Source organism: Eschrichtius robustus, chromosome 14, assembly GCF_028021215.1.
Source record: "Eschrichtius robustus isolate mEscRob2 chromosome 14, mEscRob2.pri, whole genome shotgun sequence".
In the NCBI taxonomy this organism is placed as follows: Eukaryota; Metazoa; Chordata; class Mammalia; order Artiodactyla; family Eschrichtiidae; genus Eschrichtius; species Eschrichtius robustus.
The window spans coordinates 59,551,385-59,569,012 of NC_090837.1; positions in this window are offsets into that span (position 1 = coordinate 59,551,385).

A 17,628-nucleotide genomic window follows, 5' to 3' on the forward strand; every position below is an offset into this window, starting at 1 on the left:
CAGATTGTTGATATATTGTGTTTGCCCTTTAAGAGTGGAGTCTCTATTTTTCACAGCCCTCTTGCTATCCTAAAAGTAAGCCCTGCTGCTGTTCAAAGCCAAACATTCTGGAGGTTTGTCTTCCTGGTATAGGACCCCTGAGCTGGGGAAACCAACTTGGGACCTGGACCCCTTGCTTGTTTGGGTGGACTCTGCAATTGTAATCATCCTCTCATTTGTGGGCCACCTACCTGGGGCTAGGGTTAGGGGTCTTGACAATACCACATCTCCACCTCTCCTCTCTGTCTTGTTGAGGTTACTTCTTTATATCTTAGCTGTAGAAGATTTTTCTGCTAGTCTTCAGGTTTCTTTCATGGACACTTGCTCTGTAAATAGTTACATTTTGGTGTGCCCATGGGGGAGGTGAACTCAGGTCTTCCTACTCTACCATCTTGGTCACTTCCCCCTCAACTTCATTCCTTTTATCAACATTTAACAGCTTTTTCAGTACAGGTCTTTTATCTCCTTACATATATTGATTCATTTTAGATTAGATAAAGTTTTAAATGGGATTATTTTCTTAATTTATCTTTCTAATAGTTCATTGCTGGTGTATACAAATGCAACTGATTTCTGTATAAATTTTTTATATTTTTATTTTATTTATTTATTTTCTTCCTTTCTTTCTTTCTTTCTTTTTTTTGGCTGCATTGAGTCTTAGTTACAGTGCATGGGATCTTCATTGAGGCATGAGGGATCTTTCGTTGTGGTGCACGGGCTTCTATTTGTGGCGCACAGGCTGCAGGGTGCATGGGCTATGTAGTTTGCGGCACATGGGCTCTCTTGTTGAGATGTGCAAGCTCAGTATTTGCAGTGTGTGAGTTTAGCTGCCCTGCAGCATGTGGGATCTTAGTTCCCTGACCAGGGATCAAACCCTTGTCCCCTGCATTGGAATGGATTCTTTACCACAGGACCACCAGGGAAGTCCCCCAGTGTATTAATTTTTTATCCTGCAAATTAACAGTTTGTCAGCTCATAATCTTATTGGAATTGCCTTGAACATATCTAGTGGCTGTTCTCCTGCTGCTCTTAAGATCCTCTCTTTATTTTAATTTTTGCTATTTGAATTATATGCCTTGGTGTTTAACTCTTTGGGTTCATCTTGTTTACCACTCTATGTGCTTCGTGTACTGGATATCTGCTTCCTTTCCTAGGTTAGGGGTGTTTTCAGCTATTATTTCTCTCTTTTTTTTCTATGTAAATTTTTTAACTTTTATTTTATATTGGAGTATAGTTGATCTACAATGTTGTGTTAGTTTCAGGTGTACAGCAAGGTGGTTTAGTTATACATATATCTATTCTTTTCTAGATTATTTTCCCATATAGATTATTACAGAGTATTGAGTAGAGTTCCCTGTGCTATACAGTAGGTTCTTTTTAGCTATCAATTTTATATATAGTCGTGTGTACATGTCAATCCCAATCTCCCAATTTATCCCTCCCCCCACCTTTCTCCTTTAGAACATATGTTTGTTTTCTAAGTCTGTAAATCTGCTTCTGTTTTGTAAATAACTTCATTTGTATCATTTTTTAGATTCCATATATAAGTGATATCATATGATATTTGTCTTTCTCTGTCTGACTTACTTAGTATGATAATCTCCAGGTCCATCCATGTCACTGGAAATGGCATTATTTCATTCTTTTTAATGGCTGAGTAATATTCCACTGTATATATATATACACCACATCTTCTTTATGCATTCATCTGTCTAGGGACATTTAGGTTGTTTCCATGGCTTGGCTTGTAAATAGTGCTGCAATAAACATTGAGGTGCATGTATCTTTTCAAAGTATGGTTTTCTCTGGATATATGACCAGGAGTGAGATTGCTGAATCATATGGTAGCTCTATTTTTCTCTATTTTTAGCTTTTTAAGGAAACTCCATACTGTTCTTGATAGTGGCTGTACCAATTTATAGTTCAACCAACAGTGTACGAAGTTGGTTTTCTCCTTGTACTCTCCAGCATTTATTGTTTGTAGTTTTTTTTTTTTTGTTGTTGTTTTTGATGATGGCCATTCTGACTGGGGTGAGGTGATACCTTATTGTAGATTTCATTTTCATTTCTCTAATAATTAGTGATATTGAGCATCTTTTATATGCCTCTTGGTGATCTGGATGTCTTCTTTGGAGAGTATCAACTTAAATCTCCTGTCCATTTTTTTACTGGGTTGTTTGATTTTCGATATTGAGCTGCATGAACTGTTTGTATATTTTGGAGATTAAACCCTCATTGCTTTATTAAAAGTTAAGTTGTTTATTTGAAATTTTTCTTGTTTCCTGAGGTAGGATTGTATCACTATAACCTTTCCTCTTAGAACTGTTTTTTCTGCATCCTATAGGTTTTGGATCATTGTGTTTTTGTTTTCATTTGCCTCTAGGTATTTTTTGATTTCCTCTTTGATTTCTTCAGTGATCCATTGATTATCTAGTAGCATCATGTTTAGCCTCCATGTGTTTGTGTTTTTTACAGTTATTATTTTTATTGTATTTGATTTCTAATCTTATAAAATTTTAGTCAGAAAAGATACTTGATATGATTTCAATTTTCTTAAATTTATCAAGGCTTGTTTTATGTCCCTGCACATGATCTATCCTGGAGAATGTTCCATATGTACTTGAAAAGAATGTGTATACTACTGCTTTTGATTGGAATGCTCTATAAATATAAATTAAGTCTATCTGGTCTAATGTGTCATTTAAGGCCTGTGTTTCCTTATTGATTTTCTGTCTGGATGATCTGTCCATTGATGAAAGTGGGGTGTTAAAGGTCCCTCACTGTTATTGTGTTACCGTCAATTTCTCCTTTTATAGCTGTTAGCATTTGCCTTATATATCGAGGTGCTTCTACGTTGGGTGCATATATATTTACAATTCTTATATCTACTTCTTGGATTGATCCCTTGATCATTATGTAGTGTCCTTCCATGTAACAGTCTTTATTTTAAAGTCTATTTTGTCTGATATGAGTATTGCTACTCCAGCTTTCTTTTGATTTTCATTTGCATGGAATATCTTTTTCCGTCCTCTCACTTTCAGTCTGTGTGTGTCCCTAGTTCTGAAGCGGGTCTCTTGTAGACAGCATATATATGGGTCTTGTTTTTGTATCCATTCAGCAAGCCTGTGTCTTTTGCTTGGAGCATTTAATCCATTCACGTTTAAGGTCATTCTCGATATGTGTGTTCCTATTACCATTTTCTTAATTGTTTTGGGTTTGTTTTGTAGGTCCTTTTCTTCTCTTGTTTTTCCCACTTAAGGAAGTTCCTTTAGCATTTGTTGTAGAGCTGGTTTGGCGGTGCTGAATTCTTTGAGCTTTTGCGTGTCTGTAAAGCTTTTGATTTCTCTGTCAAATCTAAATGAGATCCTTGCCAGGTAGAGTAATCTTGGTTGTAGTTTCTTCCCTTTCATCACTTTAAATATGTCCTGCCACTCCCTTCTGGCTTGCAGAGTTTCTGCTGAGAAATCAGCTGTTAACCTCATGGGAGTTCCCTTGTATGTTATTTGTCGTTTTTCCCTTGCTGCTTTCAATAATTTTTCTTTGTCTTTAATTTTTGCCAAGTTGATTACTCTGTATCTCAGCGTGTTTCTCCTTGGGTTTATCCTGTATGGGACTCTCTGCACTTCCTATAATCTCTTCAAATATTTTCTCAGGTCTTTTCTCTCTCTCTTCTTCTTCTGGGACCCCTATAATGTGAATGTTCTTGCATTTAATGTTGTCCCAGAGATCTCTTAGGCTGTCTTCATTTCTTTTCATTCTTTTTTCTTTATTTTGTTCTGCAGCAGTGAATTCCACCATTCTGTCTTCCAGGTCACTTATCCGTTCTTCTGCCTCAGTTATTCTGCTATTGATTCCTTCTAGTGTGTTTGTCATTTCAGTTATTGTATTGTTCATCTCTGTTTGTTTGTTCTTTAATTCTTCTAGGTCTTTGTTAAATATTTCTTGCATCTTCTCGAGATTTGCCTCCATTCTTTTTCCGAGATCCTGGATCATCTTCACTATCATTATTCTGAATTCTTTTTCTGGAAGGTTGCCTATCTCCACTTCATTTAGCTGTTAAATGAAGCTGTTTAATGTTCCTTCATCTGGTACATAGCTCTCTGCCTTTTCATCTTGTCTATCTTTCTGTGAATGTGGTTTTTGTTCCACAGGCTGCAAGATTGTTGTTCTTCTTGCTTCTGCTGTCTGCCCTCTGATTGTTGAGGCTATCTAAGAGGCTTGTTCAAGTTTTCTGATGGGAGGGACTGGTGGTGGGTAGAGCTGGCTGTTGCTCTGGTGGGCAGAGCTCAGTAAAACTTTCTTCCACTTGTCTGTTGATGGGTGGGGTTGGGTCATATCTCTGCTGGTTGTTCGGTCAGAGGTGATCCAACACTGGAGCCTACCTGGGCTCTTTGGTGGAGTTAATGGCAGACTCTGGGAGGGCTCACGCCAAGGAGTACTTCCCAGATCTTCTGCTGCCAGTGTCCTTGTCCTTACAGTGAGACACAGCCACCTCCTGCCTCTGCAGGAGACCCTCCAACACTAGCAGGTAGGTCTAGTTCAGTCTCCTATGGGGTCACTGTTCCTTCCCCTGGGTCCCGATGCACACACTACTTTGTGTGTGCCCTAGAAGAGTGGAGTCTCTGTTTCCCCCAGTCCTGTCGAAGTCCTGTAATCAAATCTCACTAGCCTTCAGAGACTGATTCTCTAGGAATTCCTCCTCCAGTTGCTGGACCCCCAGGTTGGGAAGCCTGACGTGGGGCTCAGAACCTTCACTCCAGTGGGTGGACTTCTGTGGTATAAGTGTTCTCCAGTTTGTGAGTCACCCACCTAGCAGTTATGGGCTTTGATTTTATTGTGATTGCACCCCTCCTACCATCTCATTGTGGCTTCTCCTTTGTCTTTGTATGTGGGATATCTTTTTTAGTGAGTTCCAGTGTCTTCCTGTCAATGATTGTTCAGCAGTTAGTTGTGATTCCAGTGCTCTCACAAGAGGAAGTGAGAGCACGTCCTTCTATTCCGCCATCTTGAACTAATCTGTTTCATTGTTAATTCTGTTTTGGGTGTGCTAAATTTGAGATGCCACTTTAACATACAAGGGGAATTCCTATGTAACATGGATAGAAAGAAATGCCAAATGAAAACAAAAACAAAAACAAAAACCTTTAATCTTCAGAAAACGAAAAGGATATTCTTCACATCTCAAAAGAATATACTTTAAAATATATTTCCTATAGCATGCTATTGAGGAATGAATATGAGATTTAAAAATAAAAGATTTAGGCTCAAATCTTTGAACAAGTTATATAGTGTCTCTGATCCTCAGTGTCCTTATCTATAAAATGGACTCAAAAATAACTTTCTTAAATAATTCACATGGCCTTCCTGAAGATTTGATGAGTTATAAGTATATCAAAGTACTTTGTAAACTCTAAATCAATGTTGCCTAAAAGTTGCTGACAATAAGAACTCCCTGATGAAGTTTCATTTTGATTTCGGTTTGTTGTTTATTTGTATGTTTATTTTTAAAACATAGTATGGTCTTTCCAGAAGTGTACTGAGACAGAAACTACAAGAGTAGAGCTTGTTAATCTGTCTTTCCAAAAACTCAAGGTCCGGGCTTCCCTGGTGGCACAGTGGTTGAGAATCTGCCTGCTAATGCAAGGGACACGGGTTCGAGCCCTGGTCTGGGAAGATCCCACATGCCGCGGAGCAACTAGGCCCGTGAGCCACAGTTACTGAGCCTGCGCGTCTGGAGCCTGTGCTCCGCAACAAGAGAGGCCGCGACAGTGAGAGGCCCACACACCGCGATGAAGAGTGGCCCCCAGTTGCCGCAGCTAGAGGAAGCCCTCGCACAGAAACGAAGACCCAACACAACCAAAATAAATAAATAAATAATTAAATTTAAAAAAAAACAAAAAAAACAAAAAAACTCAAGGTCCCCAGTTTCTACTTTAAGATGTTCTATCTTAAGACTTCTTGCTCCAAATCTATCAAATAAGTATTGCATATTTTAAAATTTTTATTCCCTTATATAAACGGCTCTGTGGATTCAAGTCAGTATCAAATATAACTTGATGCCCAAAACTTTGCTTTGTTCAAAATTTTCCAATTGGTAGTTCTATTGGTGTAGTGTAAGCCCTGGCAGTTGGCTTTTTCTTTTGTAATGTAAATGCTGAGGCATCCACTTCAATAAACACATTGCCAGCCACACAACTAGATAAAGAGCTAGGCTACCCAACACCACCTCCTCTTTGCTTTAGAGATCTTGTTTGATTTCGATAACTGACATTTTGGGCCACTTTTTTTTTTTTTTTCTCCTCCTGTGCTTTAAATACCTGCTCTTATGTTTTTTGTTTGTTTATTAATTGAATATAGTTGATTTACAATATAATGTTAGTTTCAGATGTATAGTACAGTAATTCAGTATTTTTACAAATTATATTCCATTAAAAGTTATTACAAGGTAATGACTATAATTCCCTGTGCTATACAACATATCTTTGTTGGTTATCTATTTTATACATAGTAGTTTGTGTCTCTTAATACTACAGGGCTGGTCCAGCCACAACATTTGTTATCCATAGGCTGAGACTGGCACAAAACAATGAAATAACACAACTCTATAACTATTCTAATGCTAAACCTACAGGGTAATTTTGAAGAATATCAAGTTTACCTTTAGAATCAACCATTCTCTTGAGCACCCTTCCTTTTTATTTGCCATCTTACACTCACATACAGGAACCACGGTTGTCTTGTCCAAGTTACAACATTGGTTTACACTCATTCACCTCAGTTTTTAACAAATTAATGTAGTATGCCTCTTAAACATCTTAAGTAATGTTAAGTAATATGTCAGCATATTCCAAAGTGGACATTTCAAAGAGGTACTATTGAGACCTAAAGAATGAATAGTACAGACAGAAGCATTTACAGCTGGATGGCTCTTTAATGAAAGGCACTATTTCTGTAGAACTTGTTATGTCAATGTGTTTAGAAAGTATCTCTTTTACCTGCAAGGAAGCTAGATCTCAATCAGTTTGCAAGGAGCTATTGAGGGAACGTGACAGCAGCAGAGACCCCAAGTCAGTCTCTGAAGAAGTCAACTGATTTTTCTACTTCTCATCTGACAAGTGAGGGTGATGATTAAGCAAGTGGGAAAGAACTAGTACTGAAGGAAAAAAAGATCCATATTGACCAAATTATGTCTTTGTTTTAACATTGTTGCTTGAAATTTCTCTATTGTCTTTTAGATCCAGATAGTCCTTCCTGAAAAATGTGGATAAATTGAATTGACCAGAGTTGTTAAATGACTAAATGAGATCACAATAAAACTAAGTTATCAGGCTTCCCTGGTGGTGCAGTGGTTGGGAGTCTGCCTGCCAATGCAGGGGACACGGGTTCGAGCCCTGGTCTGGGAGGATCCCACATGCCATGGAGCGACTGGGCCCGTGAGCCACAACTACGGAGCCTGCGCATCTGGAGCCTGTGCTCTGCAACAAGAGAGGCCACGATAGTGAGAGGCCCGTGCACCGCGATGAAGAGTGGTCCCCGCTTGCCACAACTGGAGAAAGCCCTCGCATAGAAACGAAGACCCAACACAGCCAAAAATAAATAAATAATTAATTAATTTAAAAAAATAAAAGAATTCCTTTAAAAAAAAAAAAAAAAAACTAAGTTATCCTGGGTTGTACAGAATTATAGAACCTTAAAATATTAGAAGAAAATTGATTTCCCCATGTTAAGAGTAAAGCATAGATTGGAACCTTGATATCCTAACTGCCAGCCCTATCACAATGCAGCTCTGTTTCACACTGCCTGTTTATAATTTTTTCAGGGAACATATTTCTATGATAATTAACATGAACAAATTATGAACATGATTTTTTCATATTTTATAGCAAATTCATTATCAGCTTCAAGCAAAAATCTGGTCTATAGTTCTTGGAATGTCTAGTTTTTTTTTATTTCAGTAGTGAAAAAGCCAACTAGCATGATATTTGCATTTTCTTTTTTCTTTTACTAAAATTTTTATTATATATACCAATAATAGTGAAATACTTCTTACTAGTTTCTTCCCACAAAATATGTCTTCAGAAAGAAGTTATAATGTTTACAACTTTCTCTCTCTGGACAAACATGACTGTAGCTGTGTCTGGCTTTGGGAGTAACTAAACAAACACTGTTGCCCACATACTTCAAAGAGAGGAACAGATAGAGTAAGAAACGTCTTGATATTAATGTGGTATCTGAAAGTTCTTTATTGAATATAAAATATCTTTTCAGTAACCATTTCGGGAAATAAATTTCTTTCTCTCTCTCTCACTTCCTCTCCACCTATTCGTACTAAATTGTGCCTCTCCTCCCCAAAATGCATATGCTGAAGTACTAATCCCCAGTACCATATTTGGAGATAAGACCTTTAGAGAGATGATTAAGGTAAATGAGTTTATATGGTTATATAATTCAATATAACTAATGTCCTTGCAAGAAGAGATGAGGAAGCAGAATGCACACAATGACGACCAGGTGAGGACACTGGAAGAAGACACCCATTCACAAGCCAAGGAGAGAGTCCTTAGAAGAAATCAACCCTGAACACACCTTCATCTTGGACTCCTAGCCTCCAAAATTATGAGAAATATAAATATCTCTTGTTTAAGGCAGCCAAGCTGTGATATTTATTACAGCAGTCCTAACAAACTAATATACCATCCATCTTTTTAAATATATTCCTCAGAGTGCAAATCTATGTATTGTCACTGTATAATCCTTTAAGTTGCATTGTTTTTTTCATTTATAATTATTTGAATAAAATTATATGCTAAAATAATGATACTAAGTAACGTTCATCTTTACAAATATTCTAGCCTTAGTATAATTCCTTTTACGGCTTTTGAAACTTAATAAAGTTGAAACTTTTACTTTTGCTCTTAATAACATGTTTTATACTTAGGTGTATGCAAAGCACCCAAGATTTTGCATGTGTATATTAATATGCATGAATGAAGGCAGAGCTGCATAGCATAGCAATAAAGTAGGTTAACCAAATACAATTGTAGTTTCAATTACTCTTCAACAAAACGTTTTTCTAATTTTAGTTTTTAATTAATTTCATCTTTTATTTTTATTTTTTTAAGATTGATTGATTGATTTTTGGCTGTGCTGGGTCTTCATTGCTGCACACGGGCTTTCTCTAGTTGTTCTCTAGCGAGGGGGGTTACTCTTTGTTGCGGTGCATGGGTTTCTCATTGCAGTGGCTTCTCGTTGCAGAGCACGGGCTCTAAGCATGTGGGCTTCAGTAGTTGTGGCATGCGAGCTCAGTAGTTGTGGCTCATGGGCTCTAGAGCACAGGCTCAGTAGTTGTGGCACATGGGCTTAGTTGCTCCGCAGCATGTTATATGTTCCTGGACCAGGGCTGGAATCCGTGTCCCCAACATTGGCAGGCGGATTCTTAACCACTGCACCACCAGGGAAGTCCCTAATTTTATTTTTTAAAAATAAAGCATTTTTCATACAGTTGGTATTGTCTACTTGTCCCCTGTACCCCATCTAATCTCCTCATCATTCATGCCATGTCCCCATCATGAATGGTTTGGAATTTTCCTAATTCAAAATACTTTTTCTCTGTTTTCTAGAAACAGTTAAATTAGTAAGAGATATCAATACCTATTTTTAAAACCTTGCAGTTTAAATTACTAAAATGTTATTTTGGGCTTTTTTGGATTCAAAAAAATTCAATACACATTTTCTGAAAAACCATCACCACACAAAATTGATCACTCTCCCCACTATCCTTCTATGCAATCTGGACATTTTGTTATGGAAGAATTATTACCAGCCCTTTTTTTAGAGAAAGAAATTGATACAGAAATATTTAATAACAAACAATCCTCACACATCAAAACAAGTTAGGGTTAGGGTTAGGGTTAGGTAAGAGATGAAGTCAAAATTCAAACCAGGGAGACTCAATATAAATCTCACGTTTTTTTTAATCCATTAACACAGAGGGATAATGAAAATATCATCTTATATGAGAGAGAAGTTGACTTAATAAATAAAGCAATTTAATCAATTCACATTTTACCAACACAAAATCAAGAAGTATGGAATTTTACTTACCAGGGACTAAATAGAAATGTCTCCTTTAAGCTAGGGAAAATAGTTCCCAGTGCATAGATAATCAAGTCCATCAGTTTTCTCGTAAGCCGTTTACCCTCATAATCCACCTCAACATGATTTTCCATATAGTCATGACCACTGGATTGGTATTCAAGATGACATCAAGTTGGCATTTCTGTATCAAACTCTCAAACATGAATGTTCAGAGAAGTAGGCAGTAGTTCTTAAAAACTTTTAGTGGAAAACTCACACATATTCAGTTCCAGGTTCTACCATTATTAAATAAAAGTCAATCTGATGCTTGTTAAACATAGCAAGAAAGATTTTACTCAAAACTGTTGCAATAGGGGAGAGGGAGAGAAAGAACTCAATTAGGATATGGCAAAGACAACTGGGGATTTATAATCAATCAGAAGAGGGAAGGGTCAGTGGATGGAGTATTACTAAAATGAACTTCATTAGGTATCAAGGGTAGACAGATTCTTGGTTAACTGGCTTAACAGAATTTTTGCTAAAGGCAGGCCAAGGACTTAGATATCAAGGGTGGGTTGGGGGATAGGAAACTTGATCATCTATCAAGAGTGGGGGAGGATTCTTGATAAATCAACTTAGCAGGATCCTTTGCTAAAACTGGCCTTGGCAGGTGAAGGTTGAGGCCTAGAAGAAGAAGAGGCCTCATAGGAGCCTAATTAAAGTTTGGTCAGGGAGGAAATTTTTGTTATTATTTACTTGTTATATGATCTGTGTTTAAAAAAAAACTAAAACAAACCTGAGGAGTTAATTCAACCATAATTTCCTAGTATTTTCTGTATTTGCCAGAGGTCTGACTTATTATAAGAACTGGGAGTGAAAGAAGCAAAACACATGGTTCTCTGCCAGCTTAAATCAGGTCAGTGTGATGCCATACACACAGTAGGGACTTTATATTCAAGAGGCCCTAAATTCCATTCCATCTTCAATTGTGTGGTTTTAAATGAGATAAAAATCTGAAATTTATCTTTATCATCCATAGAACTAGAGGAATATTTCTTATAATTTGGGTTGTGCTGCACATTAAATGAGATGATCTCAATTAGAAAATGCATTATATTATTAAATTTTAAATTTCAATCCAATAAATGTTAGAGTTACCTTCCACCATGAACAGATCCTGGGGATACAGCAATGCCTATTACAGGAGGTTTCCCCATCAAGAGGGCATATAAACTTTAAGCAAGTAATTCCAAGGTGGTGGTTGTTAGTACTAGAGGTAATAGAACACTAGCTTCACTAGCGTCATCACTATTATCTGCAACCTAGGCCAGGGGAGCAATTTGAGGTTGAGAACTCAACCTATTTCACAAAGGTCTTTTGTCTTTATGGATTTTCTGCTGAAATTATGTGACCTATGAATGTAACAGAGACTGAAGCAATACTTTAATTGTGCTCTTGCCTTCTCTCCCTGAGCCATGTGGACATTTGAGGTGTAGGCCTGGACATCTACTTGCTTGCTGTGATTTCCCAATTGCTCTCTACATGACTTTGTGCCGGCCATCTAAATAGGTCCCTTGGTAATTCTATGCTCTTAAAAACTTTTGCTTAGATGAACTTCAGCATTTCAGTGGTCATATTTCATGTGTGCTGTATGACCTCAATGTTAAATTTCAAATCATCCACAGTAAATTTTCAAGTCAAATTCATATCTTAGTTGCTTTTGTTTTTATTTTTTTAACTTTTTATTTTATATTGGAGTATAGTTGATTAACAATGTTGTGTTAGTTTCAGGTGTACAACAAAGTGATTTAGTTATACATATACATGTATCTATTCTTTTTCAAATTATTTTCCTATTTAGGTTGTCATATATTATTGAACAGAGTTCCCTCTGCTATACAGTAAGTCCTTGTTGGTTATTCATTTTAAATATAGCAGTGTGTACATGTCAACCCCCAAATCCCTAACTATTTGCATCCTCCCACCAACCCCCCTGGTAACCATAAGTTCATTCTCTAAGTTGGTGAGTGTGTTTCTATTTTGTAAATAAACTTCATTTGTATCATTTCTTTTTAGATTTCACATACAAGTGATATCATATGATATTTCTTTCTCAATATACAGAAATCTGTTGCATTTCTATACTTTAACATTAAAAGGTCAGAAAGAGAAATTCAAGAGACAATCTCATTTACCATTGCATCAAAAAGAATAAAATACCTACCTAAGGAGACAAAAGACCTGCACTCCAAAAACTATGAGATGCTGATGAAATAAACGGAAGATGACACAAACAGATGGAAAGATATACAATGTTCTTGGATTGGAAGAATGACTATTGTCAAAATGACTATATTACCCAAGGAAATCTACAGATTTAGTGCTATTCCTATCAAATTACCAATGGCATTTTTCACAAAATTAGAACAAAAAATTTTAAAATTTGTATGGAGACACAAAAGACCCTGAATAGCCAAAGTAATCTCAAGGAAGAAAAACAGAGCCTGAGGAATCATACTCCCTGACTTCAGACTATACTACAAAGCTACGGTCATCAAAATAATAAGATACTGGCACAAAAATAGACACATAGATCAATGGCACAGGATAGAAAGCCCAGAAGTAAACCCACACACCTATGGTCAAGTAATCTATGACAAAGGAGGCAAGACTATACAGTGGTGGAAAGACAGTCCCTTCAAATAGTGGTGCTGGGAAAACTGGACAGCTACATGTAAAAAAATGAATTAGAACATTCTTTAACACCATGCACAAAAATAAGCTCAAAATGGATTAAAGACCTCAATGTAAGACCAGATATTATAAAACTCCTAGAGGAAAACATAAGCAGAACACTCTCTGACAGAAATCGCAGCAAGATCTTTTTCAATCCATCTCCCAGACTAATGGAAATAAAAACAAAAACAAAAAAACAAATGGGACCTAATTGAACCCAAATTTTTTTTCACAGCAAAGGAAATAATAAACAAAACAAAAAGACAACCCATAGAATAGGAGAAAATATTCCCAAATGATGTGACCGAAAAGGGATTAGTCTCCAAAATTTACAAACAGCTCATTCAGCTGAATATCATCAAAACAAACAGCCCAATCTAAAAATGGACAGAAGACTTAAATAGGCATTTCTCTTAGTTGCTTTTAAATGATCTTTCCTTAACCTCAGATGACATCCTGTCAAGGAATACAGAATCACTTTAGTACTAGCTTAATGCTAAAAGCTGGAGTATAAATCCAATTTTAAGAAACAAACAGTGAAACACAGTTCACCCCAAAACTAATTTGAAAAAGTTTGGGATATCTATTATATGTATAGCACATTGGACTTCTATAGCTTCTAGTATAGTATGAATTACAGTAGCCCCCCCCCCTTATCTGCAGTTTCACTCTCCTTGGTTTCAGTTACCCTCAGTCAACCAAAGCCAGAAAATATTAAATGGAAAATTCCGGAAATAAACAGTTTATAAGTTTTAAATTGTGCCCTGTTCTGAGTAATGTGATGAAATCTCACACCATCAAGCTCCATCCTGCCCAGCATTCCCAACTTTTGACATCATCTGTTCCTGACATCCAACCATTGACATTGTCATAGCTCAGTGATCCAGGATCACTCAAAGGCATGTGATCCTCCTTCTGACATATCTTCAGAAGGTCAATAATAGCTGTCATTCATCTCACTTCATCTTATCATGTAGGTATTTTATCACATCTTCACAAGAATAAGGGTGAGTATGGTAAAATAAGATCATTGAAGTCAGAGAGAGACCACATTCAGATAACTTTTATTACAATTATTGTTATAATTGTTTTATTTTATTATTAATTATTGTTATTAATCTTGTACTATGCCTAATTTATAAGTTAAACTTTATCATAGGTAGGTATGTATAGGAATAAAACATAGTATATATAGGATTCGGCATCCACTGAGTGTCTTGGAAAGTATTCCCTGGGGAAGGGGGACTACTATACATCAAAATAACAACAACAACAAAAAATTCTTTTATATATTTGGAACAAATTTTTCTACTGCTATTCTTGAACAATTGTGGTTTTCACAATGCTTTCCTATCTAATAATCAATTAAATTTGATTTAAAGAAATATTTATTGAGTTTACTATGTACAACCTAGCTACTAGTGAAAATGTAAAGATCAATAAAACACACATTTTTCATTTATAAGGGCCTTATCTTACAATGGGAGAGTAAATACTTCTTCCCAAATAACCTGTTAAAAGTAATGCTGCAAAGGAGTACTATAGAGCTGTAAAAATGAATAAGGACTATATATGCAGCTGGAGAATGATATCCATGATATATTGTATAACATGCTTTTGTTCATCTGATACACAGAAAAATGTGAATATATCTACATATATTTATATTAAAAATGAGAAGAATTAACCCAAAACTTAAATGTCATTATGTATGGGAGAGGAGGGAATAGTTGAGTGTAGAAATACATGGGCTTCTGTTAATATATTTTGTTTTGTAAATTTATTTTTATAAAATATAATATTTCATATGACTATAAATCAAAATTAAATTCAAAAATCAATTTCTTAAAAATAGAAGCAATCAAAAATTCTACTTGAATGAGTTGGTGGCATAATTACACAGAAACCATCACAAAAGACTTTAAAAAGCAGTCATCCAACTATACATTCATGGGGAAATGTACATTAAGAAAAAGAGAACTGCTCCCAACACATGTAAAATTTTTTTTAATTTTCAGAAAAATATCGCTGGTAATAATGTTAGTATTGTTATTTCTTTTTCTAAAAAAATGTTATAAATAGTTTCTATCTTATACATTTTTTCCTTAACAGCTTTATTGAGGTATAATTTGCATATAATAAACTGTACACACTTAAAGTGCACAATTTGAAAAATTTTGATACATGAATATACCCGTGGAAACATCATCACAATCAAGAAAATGAACACATCCATTCCCCCCCAAAATTTCCTACAATTCCCTTTTAATCTCGCTCACTCACACATGTCCAGACTCCCTACTCCAATCGCAAGCAAACACTGATCTGCTTATTATCACTACAGATAAGTTTGCATTTTCAAACATTTCCGATAAATTAAATCATACATTATATACTCTACATTTTGGGGGTTCCAGGGGGAAATAACTAGCTTCCTTCACTCAGCATAATTACTGTAAGCATATATGTTGTTACATGTATCAATTGTTTATTCATTTTTTATTGTTAAGTAGTATTCTATTCTATGGATACAACACAATTTATTTATCCATTTTCCTGTAGTTGAACATTTAGGTTGAATCCAGTTTTTCGCTACTACAAAAAAAGCTTCTATGAAAATTAATGCACGAGTCTTTGTGCAAATGCATGCTTTCTTTTCTCTTAGGTAAATACCTAGAGGCGGAATGACTGGGTCATTTGGTAGTTGTATATTTAACTTTTTAAGAAACTGACTACTTGTTTCTCAAAGCAGCTATACATTTGATATTCCCACCAGCAGTGTAGGAGATCAGTGTAGGAGGATTCCCCCAAATCACCAACACTTGTCATCTTCAAACTTTTTGATTTTAGCCATTGTAATAAGGTGTGCAGTGGTATCTCATTGTGGTTTTAATTAGCATTTCCCTAATGACTAATCCCCTTAGAAGAGCTCTTCAGTGTCTCTGGTTGCTTTTGGCAAGGAGGTCTAAAATATATTTAAGCACTTAGATGTAATGACCAACTCTTTTAACATACCTGTGCATACTCTTAATACAATTAATATGGTTTAAAACAAAAATACAATGGCAGCAGATTTTGGTTGTATTCCATTTACAAGGTTGTTTTGCCAAGTGTGATAATACAGAACACATCCATACAGATTAGTGCTGTAAAAAATGGCTGATCCTCCTGGTGGTGGATCCCATAGTTCCCATTTACCTTAGCTGGTGTCTGATGGAAACATTGTAGATGTTCTGGGTCTTTTTTCCCTACATCTTTAAGAAGAAATAAAGACTTCCATTTCAACTCCATTTTAGTAAATAAATCTATCCAATGAAAGGATATAGGAAAAATGAAAAAGAAAATAAAAGACAGTAATATAAAATAGGTAATGAAAGAGACTAAAGTGAGAAAGAAGATCATGAAAGACAATAAAAGGAAGAGTAAATTAAAAGTTGTGATGGAAAATGGTGAAAATGGTAAACTAACACACAATTGTAAAGCAATTATAATCCAATAAAGATGTTTTTAAAAATGGTAAATAAAATATGGAAAAGTGACCACAATATAGAAAGGGGAAGTCCAAGAATGTGGGCATGAACCATTTTAAGAATCTAACAGAGCCAATTGATGAGGATCCCTGGAGGAGAGTGGCCTGGTATAGAGAGAAGAGTGAGGTATGCAATGAAATCTTTTCACATACCATCCGTGTGTACTTGAGTCAATTGCCAAAGCTCCTTGAGTCTCAGGTTTTGCTTCTGAATAGGGATAATATCTTTCCTGGATGAGTGTTATGAGGATTAAGCAAAATACAACAAGATATGTGGAAGATCTTGGTGTTGAATCTTTATGTTTCTTAATATATGCCAGATGATCTATTAAGGAAACTCGAGAGTTTAGAAAGGAATAAGAGAATCCATTAACAGAAAACTTTAAGTTGAATGGGTTGGTCAAAAGCAGCCATTTATTCATGTCTTATAACATGATCTTACAAACATCATACAGAGCTGGCACGAAAGAACAGACACCATCTCATATACCATGCTTCCTCCCAAATCACTTCTATTAAGTTACAACATCAGAACAAATCAGTTACTGAGTTACACAGTTCTTCAAATATGGATACCTCCCCATTAGGGTGGTTAGATTGACTATTCAGACAAACAGTTAATTTACATGTTTAATACAGGGCAGAATGTGTAACAGAATTCAAGATATTCACACAGATATTGTAATACAATATAAAACAGTACAATTTTCAGAAGATGATGAGATCACCATGCCCCTGCCTGTTTCAATTCCTTTCTAGTTTTTCTTCTTTCTTTTCTTAACAGCAGTTGCAAATAGTTTTACTCAACTTTTCACATCAAAAAACACTTTAAATTTTAAGAACTAAAAACTATTTACAAATTAGTTATTGTAATTTTGTAATTATTTGTTGTTGGTTTCATTCTTCACCTAAAAAAAAAAAAATCACCCTCCTCCAACAACAATACTTTGCTTGGTACCATCATTAACTTCTAGAAGCTCTGAAGGATACTTAGGGTTGACTTCTTACAATGTTTCAGAGCTCCAAAATATATTATATTCCTTGACCCATGATACCAAATATACAAACATTAAAAGGCCATATGACTCCCCCAAACCATATACTGATTACAATTCATTTCACATTGCTTTCACAGAAATACTGAGTGGACCAAGATGCTGTGAGTTGACTTTGTGATGGCATGAAGATGATGATTGGAGAATATTCTTGTTTAATCCCCAAATCATCTTAAAGCACAAGAAGAGAGG